This window comes from Electrona antarctica (assembly GCF_951216825.1).
Source record: "Electrona antarctica genome assembly, contig: scaffold_54, whole genome shotgun sequence".
In the NCBI taxonomy this organism is placed as follows: domain Eukaryota; kingdom Metazoa; phylum Chordata; class Actinopteri; order Myctophiformes; family Myctophidae; genus Electrona; species Electrona antarctica.
The window spans coordinates 269,438-285,000 of NW_027637297.1; the positions used below are offsets into that span (position 1 = coordinate 269,438).

The following is a 15,563-nucleotide window of genomic DNA, read 5'->3' on the forward strand; positions in this document are numbered from 1 at the left end:
TCCAGAGGGTCTGGGGACCCCCAGGGGTCCTCAAGGGAGTTCCAGAGGGTCTGGGGACCCCCAGGGGTCCTCAAGGGAGTTCCAGAGGGTCCGGGACCCCCAGGGGTCCTCAAGGGAGTTCCAGAGGGTCCGGGACCCCCAGGGGTCCTCAAGGGAGTTCCAGAGGGTCTGGGGACCCCCAGGGGTCCTCAAGGGAGTTCCAGAGGGTCCCCAGCTAAAGGAGGATAGTCAGGAACCAAATGGTCTGTAACCAGGTCTGTAACTCTGAGAATGTAACACATGGAACCAAATGGACCTTAACGGTTCAATTTGGTTCCAGTAGTGGGCGCGCGACACACCCCCACCCCCCCACACACACACATCCCCCCCAGCACACACACATCCCCCCCAGCACACACACACACACACACACACACACACACACACACACACACACACACACACACACACACACACACACACACACACACACACACACACACACACACACACACACACACACACACACACACACACACACACACACACACCAGTGCCAGTAACCGTCACACTAGAGTATAGACGTGTCTTTGGCACAAGTCGTACAGTTTGGACCAAACTGTACGACTTTGTCTTGAATTGTATAAAGCCTACTGAAATGTCTGTAACAGTGCTAGTTAGTCTCCGGACGCCGTGAGGCTGAAGGACGGCTGGTTCATGGTGTCTGAAAATAAATGGAACTCCGAAACCTTCATTCATCTGCTTGCCTGTGCCTCTTTTGGCATGAAGATGGATGAAGGCCATGACCTTCATCTGCAGAACTTCTCCGTATTTAAGTCAAGTCTTTATGTCTATATATGGAGGAGGGAAAAACAGTCTTCTCTCGGTTAGTTCAGATACTTCACAACTAGCACTTTCAACATCACATAGCTGCCCCCCCCCCCCCCCCCCCCCCCCGCGGCGTGGGGTGTGTAAACGTGTGCCAGCGAGAAGGGTTCCCGTGGTGACGGTCCGTCTGTAAATAAGGTGTGTGTGTAAACGTGTGCCAAGGAGAAGGGTTCCCCATGCGGCTGTGTGTGTGTGTGTGTGTGTGTGTGTGTGTGAGTGTGTGTGTAAACGTGTGCCAGGGAGAAGGGTTCCCCCCGTGGCTGTAAATATGGACTCTATTAAACGTTGCGCGGCGTGTCATTTCTCTGAATGGGCTGTGGCCACGCCCCCCTGCTGCTAGCCCCGCCCCCCGCAGGGAGCTCACCACATGCAGATATTAAATCCAATTAGACGCTGTCTCTCTGTGTGTGTGTCTGCATCACCGTGCCAACGTCCTGTCAGGAGATGTGACACACACACACACACACACACACACACACACACACACACACACACACACACACACACACACACACACACACACACACACACACACACACACACACACACACACACACACACACACACACACACACACACACACACACACACACACACACACACACACACACACACAATAAGAGGTTATTAGGTTTCACTCACGGTTTATTTCTGCATTTCTGGAGAGATAAACCTAAACAAACAAAAAGTGTTCATCGTTTTTTGGTCAGGTCCCGTGACATCACTATGACATCATCAGGGATGATAGTAAATCAGATAGTAAATCAGGGATCATGGTAAATGCGACCTAAGTAAGTAGCCTTGCCGAGCCATGAGGCCCATAGGGCAGGAGCCTATCTCCTGTTTCTGTAGCCATGAGGCCCATAGGGCAGGAGCCTATCTCCTGTTTCTGTAGCCATGAGGCCCATAGGGGCAGGAGCCTATCTCCTGTTTCTGTAGCCATGAGGCCCATAGGGCAGGAGCCTATCTCCTGTTTCTGTAGCGTGAGGCAGCTTGATGTACAAGTACACCCCCTGGACATGACGCTAGTATGTCGCAGGGACTTACCCCCAATCCAACCCTTGATGCCGAGTGTCAAGCAGGGAGGCACTGGGTCCCATTTTTAGAGTCTTTGGTATGACCCGGCCAGGGATCGAACCCCGACCTCCCAGTCTCAGGGCGGACACTAAGTACAAGGCCACTGAGCTGGTGCGACCTGCTGTCGCAATTAAGCCCATATATGGAGATCCCTGATGTCATCAAAATTATTATATGGATATGTGTCAGAACCTGTTCTGACATTCCATATGTTGATCCTTCCTCTTCCATGTCTCCCTGTTGACTGATACCTGTCCATTTAAACTCTAGACGGGCCTGTTGACTGATACCTGTCCATTTAAACTCTAGACGGGTCTGTTGACTGATACCTGTCCATTTAAACTCTAGACGGGCCTGTTGACTGATACCTGTCCATTTAAACTCTAGACGGGCCTGTTGACTGATACCTGTCCATTTAAACTCTAGACGGGCCTGTTGACTGATACCTGTCCATTTAAACTCTAGACGGGCCCCAAAGTTATTAGTGCAGCCGCGCCCGGCAGCCGGGAGTTCAACAGGCCCGGCCCTACCTGGGCCCTCATCAAACCCTGTACACTCAAGACACTGCCCCCCCGCTGCCACCCTTAGATCTCCATATATGGAGCTGACCTGTTCAGTACACGGGGCGCCTGATGGAGGGGAAAGGAACTGGTCTCTATACTGCCTCCCCCTGGCCAGCCGAGGCACCTGATGGAGGGGAAAGGATCTGGTCTCTATACTGCCTCCCCCTGGCCAGCCGGGGCACCTGATGGAGGGGAAAGGAACTGGTCTCTACACTGCCTCCCCCTGGCCAGCCGGGGCGCCTGATGGAGGGGAAAGGAACTGGTCTCTACACTGCCTCCCCCTGGGCGCCTGATGGAGGGGAAAGGAACTGGTCTCTATACTGCCTCCCCCTGGCCAGCCGGGGCGCCTGATGGAGGGGAAAGGAACTGGTCTCTATACTGCCTCCCCCTGGCCAGCCGGGGCGCCTGATGGAGGGGAAAGGAACTGGTCTCTATACTGCCTCCCCCTGGCCAGCCGGGGCGCCTGATGGAGGGGAAAGGAACTGGTATCTATACTGCCTCCCCCTGGCCAGCAGATTAATGTGTATTAATCTGATGAACAGCTCTGTCTGTCTGTCTGTCTGTCTGTCTGTCTGTCTGTCTGTCTGTCTGTCGCACACACACACACACACACACACACACACACACACACACACACACACACACACACACACACACACACACACACACACACACACACACACACACACACACACACACACACACACACACACACACACACACACACACACACACACACACACACACACACACACCTCCCTCCCATTAGCGGTCAGTGAGTCGCAGATAATCCTGTTTTGATGAACTTGGTTAATGTCCCCCCCCCCCCCCCCCCACACACACACACACACTTCATGAAGGGACACGCCTGGCTGGTGGCTCTTTATTCATTCATTACGGGAGGACACACGACCTGCCACGCCCCCAACACACACACACACGCACACACACACACGCACACCTCTCTCGGGGGTCTGGCTCCATAAATTGGTGCTTCTCTCTCAGACTCAGACTTTGAGACTCTGGACAACTGAAGTCCTTCAGCTTCTAGCAGGTGAGAAAACACTTTTTTATATTTAATAAAATACAAATGAAGCAGAATAACATTCATTAGAAGGACAATATCAGTCACCGGAAGCAGAGACGTGTGTTTTCAACCAGTCTAACGTTCATTAGAAGGACAATATCAGCCACCAGAAGTAGATCTATTTTTCAACAGCTATATATCATAATGCTTAAAACACCAAAAGGGGTTCCCGTCCTGAACGGGTTTATAAAAAGTACAGAACTTTAAACTAAAGTATTTGTCAGAACAACTTTCACTTGTATTTGAGTAATTATACTGTATAAAGTAATATTTGACCAGAAGTAATTATACTGTATAAAGTAATGTTTGACCAGAAGTAAATAAACTTTGACTGAAATACATTATCGAGTACTTTGTCCACCTTAGAAATATATATTCCCTTAAAACAATGTTTTTAAATTATAAGTGTAAATTGTTGACCATATAAGGAGTTCCTCCCTGTCCCCAGTTAACCCCTTGGGGGTCAAAAAAGCGGTTTTGTTTTTGGCTAGGTGGCCCTGCAGACTTCATCCAATCAGGATGAGAGGGGCCTTCCGCCCCATCCAATCACGATCGAGCGGGGGCGGGCCTTGGTGTGCGTGCTGTTGGCCTGTTACATATTAAAGGTGTAAATTGAACCATAATTTATTTAAAGGTGTCAATTGAACCATCATTTAAATTAAAGGTGTCAATTGAACCATCATTTAAATTAAAGGTGTCAATTGAACCATCATTTAAATTAAATGTGTAAATTGAACCATCCTTTTAAATTAAAGGTGTAAATTGAACCATCCTTTTAAATTAAAGGTGTAAATTGAACCATCCTTTTAAATTAAAGGTGTAAATTGAACCATCCTTTTAAATTAAAGGTGTAAATTGAACCATCCTTTTAAATTAAAGGTGTAAATTGAACCATCCTTTTAAATTAAAGGTGTAAATTGAACCATCCTTTTAAATTAAAGGTGTAAATTGAACCATCCTTTTAAATTAAAGGGGTAAATTGAACCAGTGCCTCCAGATGGCTCCTCGTCGACTGCACTACATTTCCCATCAAGCAGCTGCTGCCCCCCCACTGGCCTTCAAACTCCCCAGGTTATTATTATTATTATTACTATTATTAGTGTGGTTGACATACTAGTTATTTAGTGTGGTTGACAGACTATAGTTATTTAGTGTGGTTGACATACTAGTTATTTAGTGTGGTTGACAGACTATAGTTATTTAGTGTGGTTGACAGACTATAGTTATTTAGTGTGGTTGACAGACTATAGTTATTTAGTGTGGTTGACAGACTATAGTTATTTAGTGTGGTTGACAGACTATAGTTATTTAGTGTGGTTGACATACTAGTTATTTAGTGTGGTTGACATACTAGTTATTTAGTGTGGTTGACATACTAGTTATTTAGTGTGGTTGACAGACTATAGTTATTTAGTGTGGTTGACAGACTATAGTTATTTAGTGTGGTTGACATACTAGTTAATTAGTGTGGTTGACAGACTATAGTTATTTAGTGTGGTTGACATACTAGTTATTTAGTGTGGTTGACAGACTATAGTTATTTAGTGTGGTTGACATACTAGTTATTTAGTGTGGTTGACAGACTATAGTTATTTAGTGTGGTTGACAGACTATAGTTATTTATTGTGGTTGACAGACTAGTTATTTAGTGTGGTTGACATACTAGTTATTTAGTGTGGTTGACATACTAGTTATTTAGTGTGGTTGACAGACTAGTTATTTAGTGTGGTTGACAGACTATAGTTATTTAGTGTGGTTGACAGACTATAGTTATTTATTGTGGTTGACAGACAATAGTTATTTAGTGTGGTTGACAGACTATAGTTATTTATTGTGGTTGACAGACTATAGCTATTTAGTGTGGTTGACATACTAGTTATTTAGTGTGGTTGACAGACTATAGTTATTTATTGTGGTTGACAGACTATAGTTATTTAGTGTGGTTGACATACTAGTTATTTAGTGTGGTTGACATACTAGTTATTTAGTGTGGTTGACATACTAGTTATTTAGTGTGGTTGACAGACTATAGTTATTTAGTGTGGTTGACAGACTATAGTTATTTAGTGTGGTTGACATACTAGTTAATTAGTGTGGTTGACAGACTATAGTTATTTAGTGTGGTTGACATACTAGTTATTTAGTGTGGTTGACAGACTATAGTTATTTAGTGTGGTTGACATACTAGTTATTTAGTGTGGTTGACAGACTATAGTTATTTAGTGTGGTTGACAGACTATAGTTATTTATTGTGGTTGACAGACTAGTTATTTAGTGTGGTTGACATACTAGTTATTTAGTGTGGTTGACATACTAGTTATTTAGTGTGGTTGACAGACTAGTTATTTAGTGTGGTTGACAGACTATAGTTATTTAGTGTGGTTGACAGACTATAGTTATTTATTGTGGTTGACAGACAATAGTTATTTAGTGTGGTTGACAGACTATAGTTATTTATTGTGGTTGACAGACTATAGCTATTTAGTGTGGTTGACATACTAGTTATTTAGTGTGGTTGACAGACTATAGTTATTTATTGTGGTTGACAGACTATAGTTATTTAGTGTGGTTGACAGACTAGTTATTTAGTGTGGTTGACAGACTATAGTTATTTATTGTGGTTGACAGACTAGTTATTTAGTGTGGTTGACAGACTATAGTTATTTAGTGTGGTTGACAGACTATAGTTATTTATTGTGGTTGACAGACTATAGTTATTTAGTGTGGTTGACATACTAGTTATTTAGTGTGGTTGACAGACTATAGTTATTTAGTGTGGTTGACAGACTATAGTTATTTATTGTGGTTGACAGACTAGTTATTTAGTGTGGTTGACATACTAGTTATTTAGTGTGGTTGACAGACTATAGTTATTTAGTGTTGTTGACAGACTATAGTTATTTAGTGTGGTTGACAGACTAGTTATTTAGTGTGGTTGACAGACTATAGTTATTTAGTGTGGTTGACAGACTATAGTTATTTAGTGTGGTTGACATACTATAGTTATTTATTGTGGTTGACAGACTATAGTTATTTAGTGTGGTTGACATACTAGTTATTTAGTGTGGTTGACAGACTATAGTTATTTAGTGTGGTTGACAGACTACAGTTATTTAGTGTGGTTGACAGACTAGTTATTTAGTGTGGTTGACAGACTATAGTTATTTAGTGTGGTTGACAGACTATAGTTATTTAGTGTGGTTGACAGACTATAGTTATTTAGTGTGGTTGACAGACTAGTTATTTAGTGTGGTTGACAGACTATAGTTATTTAGTGTGGTTGACAGACTATAGTTATTTAGTGTGGTTGACATACTATAGTTATTTAGTGTGGTTGACAGACTAGTTATTTAGTGTGGTTGACAGACTAGTTATTTAAATTGCACACTGCGTTTGTGATTTGTGGCATTTTGATCGAAACGGACCAATCATGTGAGCTTTGGAAGCCAATCTTAGCCAATCAGGATGGAAGATGGGAAATGGTGCAGATCTGTGTTGATCACATGACTATGGAAATAGTGTATACCGAATTGTGTGATGTATGGATAAAATGTGTACGAGTAATCTACAGAAATGTGTTTTGCCTAAATCGGCCTCAGCACTAGAACAGGTCGTTGAGGAATATTTGGGGCAGAGGTTCGTCGTTGGCATCCAGGGAGTGTGTGTGCAAAGTTTGGCATGGATCGGGCCAACGGTGGCAGAGATTAGCTGGTAACGGACGGACGGACGGACGGACGGACGCACGCACGCACGCGGAGACAATAAAACATACTCTCTCCCCATGCCTTCGGCCTGGTGGAGACAATAAAACATACTCTCTCCCCATGCCTTCGGCCTGGTGGAGACAATAAAACATACTCTCTCCCCATGCCTTCGGCCTGGTGGAGACAATAAAACATACTCTCTCCCCATGCCTTCGGCCTGGTGGAGACAATAAAACATACTCTCTCCCCATGCCTTCGGCCTGGTGGAGACAATAAAACATACTCTCTCCCCATGCCTTCGGCCTGGTGGAGACAATAATAATGTCACACACACACTGTCTGAAGTGTTCCTTTAAGTAAAGAATCCACGTAGTGTAACCATGACAACGTTTTCAGGTCCAACATGGCAGCTCTGGCTGGGCGGAGCTACTGGGGGGCGGAGTCAGACGGCGGCTCGCTGCGCTACCTGGAACCGGATCACAGCGCACTGGAACGGACTCCAACCAGCAGCACGCTGCAATACCCGGAACCGGATCACAGTAAGACCTGTGGTTTATGGAACATTAAATGTGTCGTGAAATGAAAAATACCCCTTTTCACACTTTTGGGCCGTGGTCTTCGATATTACAGATTACACTGTTTGTGTAATCTTCATATGAAATGATGATATGAAAACTAATTTACCACTTTATTCTCACAAACTTTATACTTAAAATAACTTAACTTTATACTTATGAGAGAGCTTGTAGATCTGCTACTTTTTGGAAATGGAAATAATCCCCCCAAAATATATATTTGGACTGTAGGCCCCTCAAAATACTGATATTTGGACTGGGGACCACCTAAAAATACTGATATTTGGACTGGGGACCACCTAAAAATACTGATATTTGGACTGGGGACCACCTAAAAATACTGATATTTGGACTGGGGACCACCTAAAAATACTGATATTTGGACTGGGGACCACCTAAAAATACTGATATTTGGACTGGGGACCACCTAAAAATACTGATATTTGGACTGGGGACCACCTAAAAATACTGATATTTGGACTGGGGACCACCTAAAAATAGTGATATTTGGACTGGGGACCACCTCAAAATAGTGATATTTGGACTGGGGACCGCATACAAATACTGATATTTGGACTGTGGACCACCTAAAAATAATTATATTTGGTGGGCAGATTTTCATACATAGTAGTAAATCTGAGGACCCCCCTGTAGGTGTCCCCGGACCACCATCTACAAGCTCGATTTTTTGAAAAATCATGAAAATGTGGAGCAAATCTTGGAATATATATTCTTTCAGAGCGAACGTTTTTAACCCAAATCTTTGCTTCTGGGGGGGGGGGGGGGGTCCCTGGAACAACATATTTTCAGATGGGGGTCGGCGGCCAAATACAGATAACTCAGGGGGTCCTTGACATGAACTATTGAGAACCACTGACAGAAACATGGTATTTCAGAAAACGACGTCAGGTCTAAATGGGTTCAATATATCCCCTCCCCCCGCAGATGGCTGCGGCGCGGTGCAGCGCGCGCAGCGGCGCCGCAGGCTAGCGGCCAACGCACGGGAGCGGCGCAGGATGCTAGGGCTCAACGTGGCGTTCGACCGGCTGCGCAGCGTCATCCCCAACCTGGAGACGCACCGCAAGCTGTCCAAGTCTGAGACGCTGCAGATGGCCCAGATATACATCCACACTCTGAGTGAAATACTACAGGTAACCTACAGATGGCAGCAGATATACATCCACACTCTGAGTGAAATACTACAGGTAACCTGCAGATGGCCCAGATATACATCCACACTCTGAGTGAAATACTACAGGTAACCTGCAGATGGCCCAGATATACATCCACACTCTGAGTGAAATACTACAGGTAACCTGCAGATGGCAGCAGATATACATCCACACTCTGAGTGAAATACTACAGGTAACCTACAGATGGCCCAGATATACATCCACACTCTGAGTGAAATACTACAGGTAACCTACAGATGGCCCAGATATACATCCACACTCTGAGTGAAATACTACAGGTAACCTGCAGATGGCCCAGATATACATCCACTCTGAGTGAAATACTACAGGTAACCTACAGATGGCAGCAGATATACATCCACACTCTGAGTGAAATACTACAGGTAACCTGCAGATGGCAGCAGATATACATCCACACTCTGAGTGAAATACTACAGGTAACCTGCAGATGGCAGCAGATATACATCCACACTCTGAGTGAAATACTACAGGTAACCTACAGATGGCCCAGATATACATCCACACTCTGAGTGAAATACTACAGGTAACCTACAGATGGCCCAGATATACATCCACACTCTGAGTGAAATACTACAGGTAACCTACAGATGGCAGCAGATATACATCCACACTCTGAGTGAAATACTACAGGTAACCTACAGATGGCAGCAGATATACATCCACACTCTGAGTGAAATACTACAGGTAACCTGCAGATGGCCCAGATATACATCCACACTCTGAGTGAAATACTACAGGTAACCTGCAGATGGCAGCAGATATACATCCACACTGTCTATATAATGAAACTATGCATATATACGATATAGTACTATGTCTACATAAAACGCTATCTCAGTTCAAAGGTTAACAGTGTTTGACATCTCATTTCAGGAGGACGAGATTTTCCGAACGCATTCGCCAGGATGGCGCACCGACCACCTGCCACCACCAGGGGGGAGCAATGACCACCTGCCACCACCAGGACAACGCACCGACCACCTGCCACCACCAGGACAACGCACCGACCACCTGCCACCACCAGGGGGGCGCAGTGAGCACCAGCCACCACCAGGACAACGCACCGACCACCTGCCACCACCAGGACAACGCACCGACCACCTGCCACCACCAGGACAACGCACCGACCACCTGCCACCACCAGGACAACGCACCGACCACCTGCCACCACCAGGACAACGCACCGACCACCTGCCACCACCAGGACAACGCACCGACCACCTGCCACCACCAGGGGGGAGCAATGACCACCTGCCACCACCAGGACAACGCACCGACCACCTGCCACCACCAGGACAACGCACCGACCACCTGCCACCACCAGGGGGGAGCAGTGAGCACCAGGCACTACCAGGGGGGAGCAGTGACCACTTGCCACCACCAGGGGGGAGCAGTGAGCACCAGCCACCACCAGGACAACGCACTGACCACCTGCCACCACCAGTGGGGAGCAATGACCACCTGCCATCACCAGGGGGGAGCAGTGACCACCTGCCACCACCAGGGGGGAGCACCGACCACCAGCCGGTCTGTTTGATGTCTCACCACGCCTCGATGGAGCCAGAGCACACTGGGAGTGAGACAGGCCAGGTTGGGAGTGAGACAGGCCGGGTTGGGAGTGAGACAGGCCAGGTTGGGAGTGAGACAGGCCAGGTTGGACTTGGGAGTGAGACAGGCCGGATTGACAGTGAGACAGGCCGGGTTGGCAGTGAGACAGGCCGGGTTGGCAGTGAGACAGGCCGGGTTGGCAGTGAGACAGGCCGGGTTGGGAGTGAGAAAGGCCGGGATGGGAGTGAGACAGGCCAGGTTGGGAGTGAGACAGGCCAGGTTGGGAGTGAGACAGGCCAGGTTGGGAGTGAGACAGGCCGGGTTGGGAGTGAGACAGATGACCTTATGCAGACCGCAGTCATCTTGCCATGAAGTTACTAACAGGGTGATTCCCATCATCCAATCAGAAAAGTCCTGATCTGATTGTATTAAACAACAGTGCAGCTGTACGGAAAGCATGAATTATCCTCTTTCTATCCGCAAAGTGATTAGAACACGTTATGAGCTACTTCCTGTCAAGATATTCTGCGTGTAGTCAATTGAAAGGTGTCGATGTGATTGGTCAACGCCATAACTTTGGACATCCTGAAAGTCAAAGCACTTCCTGTTTAGTCTCAAGGAATGTATTTACCGACGTATGATTCATGATGACGATTTCTATGTATGTGATGCATCACCATGTTGTTCTAGTATTACCACCTTGTTGTTCTTGCTTACTGTAAGTCGCTCTGGATTAAGAGCGTCTGATAAATGCCTACATTTTAAATTGTAAGGAAGAGATGCCGCTGACGTCATGTACACTTTCATCGGTGTCAAACCTCGCACCGATAGTTCCATGAAATACATGATTAACGATAATATGAATGAATACAAAACGTCGGGAACATTAACGATAATATGAATGAATACAAAACGTCGGGAACATTAAGGATAATATGAATAAATATGACACGTCTTAAACATTAACAACGATCAAACAATTTTACGATTCAACGACAACAGACAAAAAAGAAAAGAAAAACACTTTATGGAAAGTAGCAACTTTATTCAATTTCAAATTATTTACAGTAACCATAGTAACCAAAGACATTGTGGAGGACGTCGGTACAAACAGTTTTCCTGCAGTAAAGCATGTTGGTGCACTAAAGGGTTTTCCTGCAGTAAAGCGTATTGGTGCACTAAAGGGTTTTCCTGCAGTAAAGCGTATTGGTGCACTAAAGGGTTTTCCTGCAGTAAAGCGTATTGGTGCACTAAAGGGTTTTCCTGCAGTAAAGCGTATTGGTGCACTAAAGGGTTTTCCTGCAGTAAAGCATGTTGGTGCACTAAAGGGTTTTCCTGCAGTAAAGCGTATTGGTGCACTAAAGGGTTTTCCTGCAGTAAAGCATGTTGGTGCACTAAAGGGTTTTCCTGCAGTAAAGCGTGTTGGTGCACTAAAGGGTTTTCCTGCAGTAAAGCGTATTGGTGCACTAAAGGGTTTTCCTGCAGTAAAGCGTATTGGTGCACTAAAGGGTTTTCCTGCAGTAAAGCATGTTGGTGCACTAAAGGGTTTTCCTGCAGTAAAGCGTGTTGGTGCACTAAAGGGTTTTCCTGCAGTAAAGCGTATTGGTGCACTAAAGGGTTTTCCTGCAGTAAAGCGTATTGGTGCACTAAAGGGTTTTCCTGCAGTAAAGCATGTTGGTGCACTAAAGGGTTTTCCTGCAGTAAAGCGTGTTGGTGCACTAAAGGGTTTTCCTGCAGTAAAGCGTATTGGTGCACTAAAGGGTTTTCCTGCAGTAAAGCGTATTGGTGCACTAAAGGGTTTTCCTGCAGTAAAGCATGTTGGTGCACTAAAGGGTTTTCCTGCAGTAAAGCGTATTGGTGCACTAAAGGGTTTTCCTGCAGTAAAGCATGTTGGTGCACTAAAGGGTTTTCCTGCAGTAAAGCGTGTTGGTGCACTAAAGGGTTTTCCTGCAGTAAAGCATGTTGGTGCACTAAAGGGTTTTCCTGCAGTAAAGCATGTTGGTGCACTAAAGGGTTTTCCTGCAGTAAAGCGTATTGGTGCACTAAAGGGTTTTCCTGCAGTAAAGCGTGTTGGTGCACTAAAGGGTTTTCCTGCAGTAAAGCGTATTGGTGCACTAAAGGGTTTTCCTGCAGTAAAGCGTATTGGTGCACTAAAGGGTTTTCCTGCAGTAAAGCGTATTGGTGCACTAAAGGGTTTTCCTGCAGTAAAGCATGTTGGTGCACTAAAGGGTTTTCCTGCAGTAAAGCATGTTGGTGCACTAAAGGGTTTTCCTGCAGTAAAGCGTATTGGTGCACTAAAGGGTTTTCCTGCAGTAAAGCGTGTTGGTGCACTAAAGGGTTTTCCTGCAGTAAAGCGTGTTGGTGCACTAAAGGGTTTTCCTGCAGTAAAGCGTATTGGTGCACTAAAGGGTTTTCCTGCAGTAAAGCATGTTGGTGCACTAAAGGGTTTTCCTGCAGTAAAGCATGTTGGTGCACTAAAGGGTTTTCCTGCAGTAAAGCATGTTGGTGCACTAAAGGGTTTTCCTGCAGTAAAGCGTGTTGGTGCACTAAAGGGTTTTCCTGCAGTAAAGCGTATTGGTGCACTAAACAGTTTTCCCGCCATAACGCAACCATTTTCTCCACGGCCGTCGCAGTAACGCACGTTCCCGCCATTACACTTCTTGCTGCAGTAAATCATTGTATTTCTTCACAATCCAAATTCCAACAGCCGGAATATCGGTGGACGTGGCGGTGGAATTGGTGACCTGCTGAACCATGTGCCCATCTTGTGGACTTTGTGTGAATGTATGATCTGAATGCTTTTCTATTATAAGGTAACATTTGCCTGTTTTGTTTTATATTTTCATGTGTGGACTGTATGGATGAAAATTACCATGTTTGCTAAATCCAGTGTGTTTACATTGCATTCATGTATAATGTCCATTAATATACATCCTCGCGACTTAATAAACACGTACAGTAGAGTCAGTGAAGGTCTTAATAAACACGTACAGTAGAGTCAGTGAAGGTCTTAATAAACACGTACAGTAGAGTCAGTGAAGGTCTTAATAAACACGTACAGTAGAGTCAGTGAAGGTCTTAATAAACACGTACAGTAGAGTCAGTGAAGGTCTTAATAAACACGTACAGTAGAGTCAGTGAAGGTCTTTAGGTGGCCTGAATGTCGCTATAGGTTGAACTCTTAATAAACACGTACAGTAGAGTCAGTGAAGGTCTTTAGGCCTGAATGTCGCTATAGGTTGAACTCTGCCGATGAACAAATTGTTTACGTTCGGACACCGAGGTTAAGTTAGGTCACCAGTTTCCCCGCAACACGCTGGAGCGAGCGACCAAGGAGGTCACACGTTTGATCAGGTCACCAACTTCACCGTAACACGCTGGAGCGAGCGGCCGAGACTTCGGGTATTGGAATTCAGCTACAGTAAATCTTACTGCAGTAAAGCGTCTTTCTGCAGTAAAACTGCAGTAAAGCATTTTGCTGTAGTAAAACTGCAGTAAAGCGTTTTAAAGCGTTTCGCTGCAGAAAAACTGCAGTAAAGCGTTTTGCTGCAGTAAAGCGTTTTGCTGCAGTGAAACTGCAGTAAAGCGTTTTGCTGCAGTTAAACTGCAGTAAAGCATTTTGCTGCAGTAAAGCGTTTTGCTGCAGTAAAGCGTTTTGCTGCAGTAAAGCGTTTTGCTGCAGTAAAGCGTTTTGCACGGTTGTAAAACCGACAGCAGACGATCTGAACTATGTACAGAATTATTACATCATCATCGTCATGTGACCTCTGACACTAACAACAACAACAACAACAACAAGTATAACAACAACAATAATAGAAAATAATAATAAACTTCCTGTAAACTTTACAAGAGTGTGAAGTTAAGGTGTAGAAAAAAGAAATGAAACACAGCTTCAAATACTGCCTGTGTGTGTGTGTGTGTGTGTGTGTGTGTGTGTGTGTGTGTGCGTGTGTGTCAACATTTTGACCTCGACAAGTTTAACAAAAATGTTCTTGTCGTTTGTAGTGAAACAATAAAGCTTTAAACATCTCATTCTAAATGAAAAATAATTAAAAAAGGAACTACGGACACTTTTGGCCCGGTTTACGGGTGGGCGGGGGGGACATGTTTTGGTGTAACACGGGGGCGGGGTGGGGGTCTGATATACAGTTACAATACCTCAGTTACGCTCACGGGTCCATTTGGTTCCATGTGTTAGGCTCTCCAGTGTCGTGGAGGTCGTTGAACTTCCCAACATGGCTGCCGCGCGCAGAACCTCGTTAACAGCTCGCCAGTGTTAATTAACATTAAGTTAATTAAGCGTAAATGAAATCATCATCACGTCGTGACCAAAACGGCAGCTTGAGATAAAATACGACTTGAAAATAAAACACGTTGACCTCAGCGGTGAAAAGAAATTACTTCACGACATTTTTATAGTCATTTCTTAAAAAAGAAAAAAAAGATTTTGAGCGTAACGTGTCGTTGTGCATCGTGTATCACAGATCTACAAGTGCCTCATTGCGTGGTGGAGGCTTCGCACAGATATACAAGTGCCTCATTGCGTGGTGGAGGCTTCGCACAGATATACAAGTGCCTCATTGCGTGGTGGAGGCTTCGCACAGATCTACAAGTGCCTCGTTGCGTGGCTGAGGCTTCGCACAGATCTACAAGGGCCTCGTTGCGTGGCTGAGGCTTCGCACAGATCTACAAGGGCCTCGTTGCGTGGCTGAGGCTTCGCACAGATCTACAAGTGCCTCGTTGCGTGGTGGAGGCTTCGCACAGATCTACAAGTGCCTCGTTGCGTGGTGGAGGCTTCGCACAGATATACAAGTGCCTCGTTGCGTGGTGGAGGCTTCGCACAGATCTACAAGTGCCTCGTTGCGTGGCTGAGGCTTCACACAGATGGTCCGTTTCCGTCGCGCCACAGAAGAATATCTTATCAT

At 45.4% G+C, this 15,563-nt stretch overlaps 1 protein-coding gene across 3 annotated transcripts in view; it reads right to left on the bottom strand.

The window, feature by feature from the left end:
* Positions 1-15,149: 15,149 nt before the first annotated feature.
* The window catches only part of LOC306919003 (uncharacterized protein), a 58,020-nt gene continuing 57,606 nt past the window's right edge, over positions 15,150-15,563 (bottom strand). For all 3 annotated transcript variants that reach the window (XM_079531846.1, XM_079531844.1, XM_079531845.1), the window contains exon 26: positions 15,150-15,563. This exon is cut by the window's right edge and continues 206 nt beyond it. The gene's annotated coding sequence lies outside the window, so the exon portion shown is untranslated.